This window comes from Capsicum annuum, chromosome 10 (assembly GCF_002878395.1).
Source record: "Capsicum annuum cultivar UCD-10X-F1 chromosome 10, UCD10Xv1.1, whole genome shotgun sequence".
Taxonomy (NCBI): domain Eukaryota; kingdom Viridiplantae; phylum Streptophyta; class Magnoliopsida; order Solanales; family Solanaceae; genus Capsicum; species Capsicum annuum.
The window spans coordinates 102377141-102389874 of NC_061120.1; positions in this window are offsets into that span (position 1 = coordinate 102377141).

Genomic DNA, 12734 nt, shown 5'->3' on the forward strand with positions numbered 1-12734 from the left:
ACATATACGTCTGTGTGCTACATTGTCTCATAATATAGGTTCACGTGCTCAATTTCAGTAGCGTGATTGATTTTTGAGCATCTCGTCTACATCTCTGTAGTTGGTGAGTCCTCATAGTTTCGGGACTTAGCTATTCAGATTTCTAATTTATTAGTAGATTCAGCATTTATTTCAGAAAGATTAATTCAGGTGGTGCCTGTCACGGTGACTCTTTATTTTTAGTCAGTATAGGCTTGTCAGACTACTAGATTCAGTTTTAATTTTAATTGTAGTATTCAAATTTTCAGTATTTTTTTAATCAGACTGATTAGATTAGTATTTTTGGATATACTCGGATAATTCAGACAGTTTTCTACATTTATTATGATTTTACATTCATATTCCCTTATTTTGAGAATTCAGATATAGTAGAAGGCAGTCAGAGTTAGCTCAGGACTACTTGTTGTTCACAGCGTCGTGTGGCATCCCGGGAAATCAGATTTTAGGGCGTTAGAAACTTGGTCTCAGATTTTAAGGTTTAGAGAGTCCTAGGGAGTCAGACAAGCCGCGTTACATAGAGTTTTGATCATCGGTGTGAAGTACACCACATCTATGAGCAAGAGGCTATGTAGCATTTTAGGAAATCATCTCTTCTCTTATGATCTATCATGCATTTAGTGTCTCTATCTGCTTCTAATTCATGCTTTCATGTAACAGAAAATGCCTCCCCATTGAGCCAACGCATACAGAAATAATAACTAGCCACCTCAGCCCGCAGATCCATTGAATGAGAATGTGTCACATGCAAAGTTTTGGGCTACCTTTCAGGCGCTAGCCCAAGCTGTGATAGCTAATGTTCAGGCAAACCGTTTGGATGTAGTCCTACTTCATCAAGATGAGGACTTAGCTACAGCCAGAATTTGAGATTTTATGAGAATGAACCCGGCGAAATTCTTTGGGTCGAAAGCAGGTGAGGACCCACAGTTTTATCTAGATGGGGTAAATAAAATCCCCCGAATTATGAATATTTCTGAAGAGAAAAGTATAGCATTGGCATCCTATAGGCTGAAGGATATTGCATATTATTGGGTAATAGTGTGGAAGAAAACTAGAGGGGAGAATGCAGCTCCCATGACTTGGCAGATATTTCAGACTGCGTTCTTAGACAAGTTCTTCGCATGTGAGTTTAAAGAAACTAAGATAGAATAGTTTATGAACTTGAGGCAGGGTTCAATAAAAAAGAAGGAGTATTACCTCAAGTTTAACAAGTTGTCCAAGTATGCCCCTAATCAGATGGTTGACCCAAGGTCAAGCATGAATAAGTTTGTGACCGATATGTCTGGGTTGGTAGTTAAGGAATGTAGGACTGCTATGCTCATTAGAGACATGGATCTTGCAAGGTTGATGATGCATGCTCAACAGATTGAAGTAGAGAAGTTGAAAGAAAGAGAGATAGTAAATAAGAAGGCTAAAATAGGGTAGTTTGAGTATGTCCAGGCTAGATCTCAAGTAAGAAATGGTTCACAGTTTCAAAATTGTTCATCTATGCCTGTACTTTCTTCAACAAGTTCTCTGCACCCAAAAATAGGCAGGAACAGTGGGGTAAGTCTTTTATGTCCAAATCTCAGAATAGTATAAGTGGTAGACTTAGTTATCCTCCGTGTGCTAAGTGTGGTAAGACCTATCCGGGTGAGTGTTTGTGCGGTCGAAAAGGTTGTTATGGTTATGGCCGACCAGGTCACGGAATTAAAGAATGTTTGCATGCTAGACAGGGAAACAGAGATGTCCATCCACAGACTCAGACTACTAGTGCACCGGCTCCTTTAGGTCGCCGAGTCCCTCCTCAGGGCGCATCATCCAGTACAGGTGGTGGTCAGTGCCATAATTAATTTTATGTTTTACCATCCTGCTAGGACCAAGAAGATTCACCAGATGTTGTTACCGGTATGCTTCGTGTCTTTCAGTTTGATGTTTATATATTGTTAGACCCTGGGTTGAGTTTCTCTTATGTGACCCCATTAGTTGCAGTAAATTTTGAGATAGGTTTTGAAAAGATCCCTAAGCCTTTCTTGGTGTCTACCCCAGTGGGTGAGTCAATTATTGCTAAACAGATCTATAGAAAGTGTCTGGTCACTATCCTTCATAAATTCATGTTAGCAGACCTAATAGAGTTAGATATGGTGGACTTTGATCTTATTCTTGGTATGGATTGGCTTCATTCTTATTATGCCTCTATATATTTTCGCACCCGAGTGGTGAAGTTTCAATTTTTAGATGAGCCAGTCTTTGAGTGGTCAGGTAATTCAGTGTCTCCCAAAATTTATTTCATATCTTATCTTAAAGCCAGAAGGTTGGTTTCCAAAGGGTGTATTATCTTCTTATTCGAATCAAAGACACTAAGTTGGAGACTCCAATAATTTAGTCAGTCAGTGTAGTCAGTAAGTTTCCTGACGTTTTTCCCAAAGATTTGCCAAGGGTACCTGCCGATAGGGGAGTAGAATTCGGTATTGACCTTTACCTACATATTCAGCCTATTTTTATCCCTCTATAATGTATGGCTCCTGCAAAGCTTAAGAAGTTGAAAAAGCAACTCAAACATCTTTTAGATAAAGGTTTCATAAGGCCCGGTGTTTCTCCATGGGGCGCTTCCATCCTATTCATGCGAAAGAAAAATGGTTCTTTGCGAACGTGCATTGACTATAGTCAGCTAAATAAGGTCATTATCAAGAACAAATACCCTCTTCCTAGAATTGATGACCTATTTGGTCAACTCCAAGGTACAAGTTATTTCTCAAAGATAGACCTTAGATCCGGCTATCATCAGCTTAAAGTAAGGGAATGTGATATTCCAAAGACATCTTTCAGGACCCGTTACCATTATTTTGAGTTTCTAGTCATGTCATTTGGACTAACCAATGCCCCAACATCTTTCATGGACCTCATAAATCGAGTGTTCAAATAATATCTAGACATGTTTGTCATAGTATTCATAGATGATATCCTTGTGTACTCCCGTAGTGAGGATAACCACGTAGATCATCTTAGAATTGTCTAGTAAACTCTTAGAGATCATCAATTGTTTGCCAAATTCAGAAAGTGTGAATTTTGGCTAAGATCAAAAGCCTTTCTCGTTCATATTGTTTCCACCGATGGTATTAGAGTTGATCCCCAAAAGACAGAGGCCGTAAGAAATTGGCCTAGACCTATCTCTCCGTCAGACATTAGGAGTTTAATGGGTTTAACTGGTTATTACCGATGTTTTGTTGAGGGTTTCTCATCCATAGCGTCTCCTATGGCTAGATTGACCCAAAAGAAAGTTTTCCAGTGGTCAGATTCCTGCAAGAAGAGTTTTCAGGAGTTGAAAACTCGATTCACTGTAGCCCCAGTCTTAGCGCTACCAGATGGTACGAATAGATTCGTTATTTATTATGATGCCTCTAGAGTTAGTCTGGGTTGTGTGTTGATGCAGAGAGGTAAGGTCATAGCCTATGCCTCTAGACAGTTGAAGCCTCACGAAAAGAACTGCCCTACCCATGATCTTGAGCTAGCTACGGTAGTATTTGCCTTGAAATTTTGGAGACATTATTTGTATGGTGTACATGTTGATATGTTCATGGACCATAAAAACTTGCAGTATTGTTTACTCAAATAGAGTTGAATCTTCGATAGATAAGATGGTTGAATTGCTGAAGGATTATGACATGAGTGTGTTGTATCATCCGGGCAAAGCCAATATAGTGTCAGACGCTCTTAGTAGGTTATTGATAGGTAGTGTTGCTTATGTGGAGAATGATAAGAAAGAGTTAGCTCAGAAAGTTCATCATTTGGCTAGATTGGGTGTTAGATTGGTCGATTCGGCTGAAGGAAATGTTTGGGTTCAGAGTAGTTCTGAATATTCCCTGGTTTCAAAAGTGAAGAAAAAGCAAGATATGGATTCTAGGTTGGTCAAACTGAAGGAATCAGTTAAAGACCAAGAGGTAGAGGTTTTCTCCCAAGGTTGAGATGGCGTGTTGAGATACCAGAGTAGATTGTATGTGCCATGTGTTAATGATTTGAGATAGAGAATTATGGTGGAAGCGCATGGTGCGTGTTATTCCATCCATCCAGGAGCTACCAAGATACAATGCGACTTAAAGGAAATCTATTAGTGAAAGGGTATGAAAAGAGATATAGTAGAATTCATAGCAAAGTGTGCAACTTGTCAACGGGTTAAGGTAGAGCACCAAAGACCTAGTAGTTTATTGCAAGAGTTTGGTATTCCCACTTGGAAGTGGGAAGAGGTGAATATGGATTTTGTGATTGGTTTACCCCATTTGTACCGTCAACATGTTTGATTTAGGTTATTGTAGATAGGTTGACTAATTCAATGTATTTTTTGCCAGTTCATACGTCCTATACAGTTGAGGATTATGCTAACCGGTACATCAGAGAGTTAGTCATACTGCATGGAGTTCCCTTGTCTATCATTTTTTATAGGTGTACTCGGTTCACTTCTCAGTTTTGGAGAGCTTTTTAGAAGGGTCTTGGTACCCAAGTCTATCTTAGTCCAGCTTTCCACCCTTAGACAGATGGTCAAGCAGAGAGGACCATCTAAACTCTAGAAGATATGTTGAGAGCATGTGATCTTGATTTCAAAGGTAGTTGGAATGAGCATTTGTCATTGATTAAGTTTGTTTATAATAATAGTTACCATTCTAGCATACAGATGGCCCCGTTTGAGGCTTTTTATGAAAGGAGATGTAGATCGCCCATAGGTTGGTTTGAAGTTGGTGAGGCCGCTTTGCTTGGGCTTGACGCAGTGTTTGAAGCTATGGAGAAAGTTCAGTTGATTAAAGAAAGATTGAAACCAACCTAGAGTTATTAGAAATCATATGTAGATGTGAGAAGAAGAGACCTCAAGTTTGAGGTTGGTGATTTAGTATATTTGAAAATTTCACCCATGAAAGGGGTGAAGAGATTTGGCAAAAAGGAGAAGCTTAGTCCCCGGTATGTTGGCCCTTATAGAATTCTTAGTCGTGTTGGGAAAGTGACTTATCAGCTTGATTTACCCGCAAACTTGTCGTCCATTCATCTTGTATTCCACGTCTCTATGCTTAAGAAGTGCATCAGCGACTCCACTGTCGTAGTTCCTTTAGAAAGCTTAGATATTCAGAATAGCCTTTCATACAAAGAGATTCCAGGTGAGACTTTAGATTATCAGATCCGTAGAAAGAGAAATAAAGAAGTTCCCTTGGTCAAGGTTCTTTGGAAAAATCAGTTCGTTAAGGGCGTTACGTGGGAAACACAAGAAGATATGCGAGCCAAGTACCCTCACCTCTTTGTCGCAAACTCATATTTCGTCGAAGGTAATACTCTTTCATAATTCAGTTCTTTTTCTAATCAAAGATTCAGCTATATAGTTGTCCTCATGTAAGTTCATGCACTCACAAAATTACTCAGAAGCTCAGAATAATTTAGATTCAGTTTTGCAATTTATTTCAGTTGTGTATGCTATCATATATCCTAAGATTCCTCAGTATTCTTAGTCTAACTAGCAACATTCAAGAATGAATGTTTTCAAGGAGGAGATATTGTAATACCCCGCACTTTTCTTAACTCAATTTGACATCTAGAATGTCAAGCGTTAGCTTCAAAAGAAAATGACTTTTCATACATGTAGAATTATCCAGATTTAGACCCTCCATTGCATAGGAAATTGAATTAGCTTTCAAATGATATAAGATTTGTCTAAATCTAATAACCAAGTCAGAAGTTATGGCTATTTTAAATTTCAGTTGTGGAACACCGTGATTTGGGCCTGTAGCGCATCACAAAAAAGTGTAAAATCACAATTGTCAAATTCAAGTGAGACTATCGATCATGGCGCGTCGCGGAGGAGTCCCATTTCATATTTTGTAATTTTCAGTGAGAGTATGTGATATTGGCACATCGCGCCAGTGGCCAAAATGGAAATCCAAAGAGGCACCGCGATTGTGGTGCATTGCGGTGAACGCCCATTTCCCACTCGTCCTTTTCCAGTGAGCCACCGCGATAGTGGCATGTCACGGTGGCCTAGTAAATCGAGATTTTTGGTCATTTTTCTAGTTCCGATTCAAAGTTTAATAAGGGTATTTTGGCCAATCCCCAAGGCCCCTGTTCATTTAAAACACATCATTAAGCATATTTCAAAGCATTTTATGCTTGTTCCACTAATTCTCTCTCAAAAGAAAACCCTAAAGCTCAAACTTTCTCTCCAAGGAATCCAATTTCTCCATTAATTCTCCAAGAAAATTCAAGATTAAGGATTCCCAATTCAAGAACTCTAAGAATTCATCTCCAAAAGAATCAATAGGGATCCAAGATTCAAGTCTTAGCATCTAGTTCATCAATTGAGGTATGTGGGGTTATGAACAAGGACAATCTTTTCGTCCTTGTGCCCAAAAACTTAGTCTAATTCCAGTTTTTCAAAAATTTTATATGATTTCCCATGAAATTCAAGTTAGGGTTTATACCCATTATTGTTATTCACAAGCTTATGAGATTTCCCATGATTTAGAAGTTTAATTACATTATTATGTTCATATTTTCATGCATATTTCAGTAATTTCCAAATTTTGAATAAATTTTCGATGTTTACATTATCACGCACGAATATTATGATATTTTAACGTGAGTTTGATGCATGGGTCATTAAGCCCTAATTAAAGATTGTTATTTCAAGATTGTTTGTGCTACGCGCACCCTATGATAAGATTATTCTCAGATTTTTTATAAAGATTTGACCTTTTGGTCCTAAGCTACGATAAAGAATCCGCATTGCTCATATGACTTGAGATTTAAAGAAAAGAAAGAGCATAAGTGGTCTTTTGTAAGCCTTTGTGCTATTTTGAAGTGGATTTCCTAAGATCCTGAGCATAAGAATGGGAGTAGTATTTAGCACCGAGATGGGTATGTTACCAAGGTTTCATGCCCCAGAACTACGTGCCCCGTAGGATTAAGATTATTCCCACTTCTACGTGGATGACTAAGATTGTGATCACTTAAGATAAGAAGTTCTATTTCGATGGCAAGGGAAGAACAGCTCTCCCCAATGTGGGTAAGACATTGGACTCCATGAATGCTCACATGGTTTATGTCGGTTAGAGGAACCTCCCAAAAGAAGTCCCCTACTCTTAAAATCGTCTATTGGTTTAAAGCCTTAAAATAAAAGAATATGTTCTGGTAGCTATGGCTTTTAAGATTCTTAAAATCTTGAGATAAAGTATTTCTCTTACAGTTGACAAGATAATGTAGTAGCTTCAGAAAGAACAGATTTTGGGAACTAAATGTAATGGCTCACAAGATTTATATTATATGCTTTGTTGTTCATGATTCATAATCTTCAGTTTTCAGATTACTCAAGCCTGTGTGAGTCATTTACATTTAGCATGCATGATTTTATAAATTGTGATTATATTGTTTACTTATTGCATTCACCCCCATATGCTCGGTACATTCCCAAATTACTGATCTGCATATACGTCTATATGCTACATTGTCTCATAATGTTGGTTCAGGTGCTCAGTCTCGGCAGTGTGAGTGATTTCTGAGCATCTCATCTATATCACTGCAGTTGGTGAGTCCTCATAGTTTGGGGACTTAGCTATTCAAATTTCCAATTCATTAGTAGATGATTCAGCATTCATTTCAGACAGTTTGAGTCAGTTGGGGCCTGTCCTAGTGACTCTTTATTTTCAGTCAGTAGAGGCTTGTCAGACTACAAGATTCAGTTTTAGATTTTAATTGCAGTATTCAGATTTTCAGTATTTGCTTTATCAGACTAATGAGATTAGTATTTTCGAATATGCTCAGATAATTCAGATAGTTTTCCGCATTTATTATGATTTTACATTCATATTCCCCTATTTTGAGAATTCAGATTTAGTAGAAGGCATTCAGGGTTAGCTTAGGACTACTTGTAGTTCGGAGCGTTGTGTGGCGTCCCGGGAAATCAGATTTTGGGGCATTACATTGGGTCAATATACGGAGGAGATATTAATCTCTATAAAAGTTCTACAAGAACAATCCAAGATTCTTCGGGAGGCACCGAATTAATATTCTCACTATATGCCCTTATATATCTTTCCACTGAATAATATAGAGATGAGCACTCATAAATTGAAGTTCCATATTGTGAAATGTATTGGGCTCAAAGCGCTACCATAGCATGTGGACAGAGTATTTTGTCCAAGTTAAAAACTCTGCACGTACAAGATCTTGTTTGAACATTGACCATGGCAACATCACCATGACCGTCGATATTGAACTTGAAATCTGTGATTTGATAAGCAAATAACCTATTCCCTAAACTGACGTTCGTTGATATTTGTTTTTCTTCTTCTAGAACAAATATGGTTACTCCATTCGCGAACTGCACACGCCTTTTATGAAATAATTTATCATATTTCCTGTTTATTTCATTAAATAGCACCATGATGGAAAATCCTCTTTCAACCCCAAATAATGAATTCACTGATTCAACTCTGTTTGATGTCATAATACTATACCTATACAAAAGAATCACTTAGTACTATATCATACTAAACTTGTAACTCAAACAAGACATTAAATTCATAAGAATATACCTATTTGCCATATAAAATTCCCGGCTCTATCTCTCGAAATCGACACATACGAAATGTTCTGCTACCTTGGGATGCATATCCATTATTTGATTGAAATAGTCAAAAAACTCATTTATATTCTATGCTTTAGCAACTCTATAAAAAAGGGTCACGACCCTTTCGTTGTGAAAGTTGTTTCAAATATTATCTCCAAGATTCCACAAGCAACAACCAAAGTGAGCTGAAGTGTAGAAAATTGAACCCATCTTTGGGATACTTTGATGCCTATCCGAAATAATAAACAACTTTCAGTATCTTCGATGTAGCTTTGCATTTGTTCAAAAAAATATCCTTACTAGTTATCACATTCCTTGTCCACTACACAAAAAGCGATAAGAAAGATGTGCCTCTCCGCATCCGATGCCACCGTTGCTAGCAAAACTCTATTATACTTGCTCCTCAAGAAGGTCTTGTTGATGGCTATGAATTTTCTAAAATATTGAAAACCAAGAATCCAAGCACCATAGGATACAAAAAGTACTTGAACCTTCCGTTTTCACCAACATGCAGCGTCGTCTTACATCCAGGATCTGTGGACTCAAGCATGTAACGGTAGGCAACAAGGACTGCATACTCGTGCTCGTGTGTCCCCCTAACCAAGTCCTTGGCAATCCCCATGTTCGTATATATCTTCAATAATTGACCGTAACACCCAATTCTGTAAGGAGTTGATTGGCCATTTCCCTTGTAGAAGGTCCTTTGCCATCGGGGAATCTATTCTGGAAATATTGACTGAGGACCGCTGCCGTGGTGTAAGGATTTTGGCCCATAATGTGCTCTGAACCACATGTGTGATACTTTTGATAAACATTAATGACGAATCTTTCAGATCTTAAGTATTTCACAACCCTCAACCACCACTTGCTGGTGGGATTAGCACATCTGAAGGAAAAAACTTTGCTCGAATTAATCACCTTCTTTACTCTGAAATCTTTTTTTAAGCAAGCAATAGACAAAGAAGTAGATAGTTTTTTATTATCCTTGAATGACATTACCTTGTAAAAGCCAGTCTCATCATCTTGACGATTGACCGACTGTGTTGATTGAGAAGAACTGCCCACCGTATTGCTCGCAACAATGGGCATAGGTGTTTGATCATTATTTGGAATATTTATATCCAGATCATCTAGCTTATCATCAAAGATGTCTTGTTGTTGTTTTTATTTTATATTGTGGTTCTCATTCTCTCTCATTTTTTCAACCACGTACATCCTTAACACCGGCCTAGCCGAATCACTAAGATAAGCACGCAATGAACCGATCGGTTATCTTGAAAGGTACTACCCTCTGATTTTCAAAGAAGCTGTGTAATTCATTCCACAATAGTTGATGATTAACTTCACAAAATCATCATACGAAACATCACTTTGGGTTGTCATGGCTATCGTCTCTAGCATTTCACCCTCCTTCCAACGCCATACATATCAATTGCTCTTTTTGATCCATTTACCATGACAATCTACCCCTATTGTTATTGATCTCTCTATTAGTGAACCTAAATAAAGACATTTGTTAAAAAAATTTAATAATAACATTATAATAAAATTAATAGTGATTTTATAGTGTCGGAATATTAACCCCAATAGATGAGTAATTTGTTGCAACAGGTGAGTTATATGTTTCAACAGATGACTCACCTATTGGTAATTCTATTACAGTACTATAGAGCCTGAAGCTGATTCCAACAGATCTGTTGGAACAGTTGACTCATATGTTACAACAGCTTATACATTTATTGCAACAGATGAATCACCTGTTGGGATGTACTACAGAACCTTTGAAGCTGATTCCAACAAATGAGTGACATATTACAACAGATCAATAACCTGTTGCAACAGATTAGTACCTGTTGCAACAGATAAATCGTCTATTACAACCGATGACCCGTCTGTTAGATTCATATTACAGCACTATAGACCCATAAACATGAATCCAACATATGAGTCTTCTGTTGCGACAGATGAATCTTTTGTTGGGTTCATGTTTATGGTTCTAACCATTATTTTAAAAACAGCAGTAGTAGTGTGTCCAAATGAGAAATTCAACTAAAATTATAATTTTACCTACCAATGTTGCCTATGAAGTAATGTCAAAGTAATGTACGAAACTAAATTTGACCTAAACAATTGGTCAAGTAGCAGCAGTAGCGGTAACAACAACAGCAATGGTAAACAAGAAAAAAATTATGATGATAATAAAGAAGAAGAGGATGATGATAATAAAGAAGAAGATGATGATAATAAAGCACAAGATAATGAATAAAGTAGCAACAACAATGAACAACAAAAATGGAGAAAAGAGCGAAAACAACAATAAAGAGAAGAGAGAGAAAACGCGTATTTTTATTCCCGCCGTTTCTAGTTATATTAGGTCAACATTTGGATCAAAGTGTGAATTAAAAAACTTATGCGTTATTCTCAAACTTTCTCAACTTCCTTAATCACTAATAAAGTAATTGTCACATACACTCAATTATTAAAACTTGAGTCACCTACACCTCATTTTCAAACTCTTTTATCACTTTTAGCTAAATTGCCCTAGATAGATTATAGATATAATTTTTGAATATTTGTGAATTTAAATTTTAAAATACTAAATTAATCTATTTTAATTTAGTTTTAAAGATAAATCAAATTACCTTTCGAAAAGGAAACTCACCAAATATCTTGACATGAAAAAGGTATGCATTATTTGATCTTTGTCGAGTTGCAATTATTTTACATACTTTAAATCATATTATTTTATAGAATATCAAATCGTCTGTATCTTATTTATTTGTTATTTGCCAATTATCAGTCAAATTTATTTTTTTAAAACCATCTAATGATGTGACTAAAAAAATTATAATTCTAAAAATTGGTGAACAAAATATACCTACCAAGCCCCTACACAATTCAATTATACATTAAAAAATCTAATACAAATTATATTTTTTAAATTAAAAACATTTACATTTATATCTTGGGAGTAGAGTGGACTTAGCAGTTAATACAATACAATAATACCTTTTGAAACCCACTGCAACTAATTATATACTTTCTTTGCTATTAAAGCATGTATAACTAGTGTGTGTATATATATATATATATATATATATATATATATATGGAAATTTATAATATTGGTATTACTAATAACTTCAAAAAATAGAATTGTGTTAGAACTTCTTCCCACCATCTTATTTGTGAAGAATATTTTTAAAAATAAATACTTATTAAAAAAAATGGATAGTACATGTAATTTTTAATATATCAAATAAAATAAAATAAAATAATATGTATATATATATGTGTGTGTGTAAAAAGATTAGTATATTATTGTATATAATAAGAGGGAGTTAACCTGTTGAAACAGGCACAACGTCGACATGTTTGCTTGTGTTGCCTGCTTCAATCGTAATTTTACTGTATCGCCTCTAATTAATTATTACATGTCTTCTACGTATTAGAAAATTAGTAATATTTTTTACTATCTTATAACAAGGAGTTCACCAGCTGAAGCAGGTAGCAGGTTGACATGCTTGTTTGTGCTATCTGCTTCAGCTGCTTCAACTGTGATTTTACTGTATCACCCGTAATTAATTATTATAAGTCATTTACGTAATAATATTTTACTTTACTATATATAATAAGAGGGAGTTAATCTACTGAAGCAGACATGAGTTCGACAGTCTGCTTGTGTTGCCTGTTTCAGCTGCTTCAATCTTAATTTTACTTTATTGCATCTAATTAATTATTATATGTCACCTACATATTAAAAAATAAATAATATTTTTACTATCTTATAAGAGGGAGTTCACTAGCTGAAGCAGGCAGCAGGTCGACATGCTTGCTTATGTTACTTGCTTCAACCGTAATTTTACTGTATCACCCCTAATTAATTATTGTAAGTCATTTATGTATTAGAAAATTAATAATATATTACTATATATAATAAAAGCGAGTTAACCTGTTGAAGTAGTCACGAGGTCAACATGTTTCTTATGCTCTCTGTTTCGGCTGCTTCAACTGTAATTTTACTGTCTCACCCCTAACTAATTATTACAAGTCATTCAGGTATTAGAAAATTAGTAATATTTTACTATATTATAAGAGGAATTTCACCAGCTAAAGC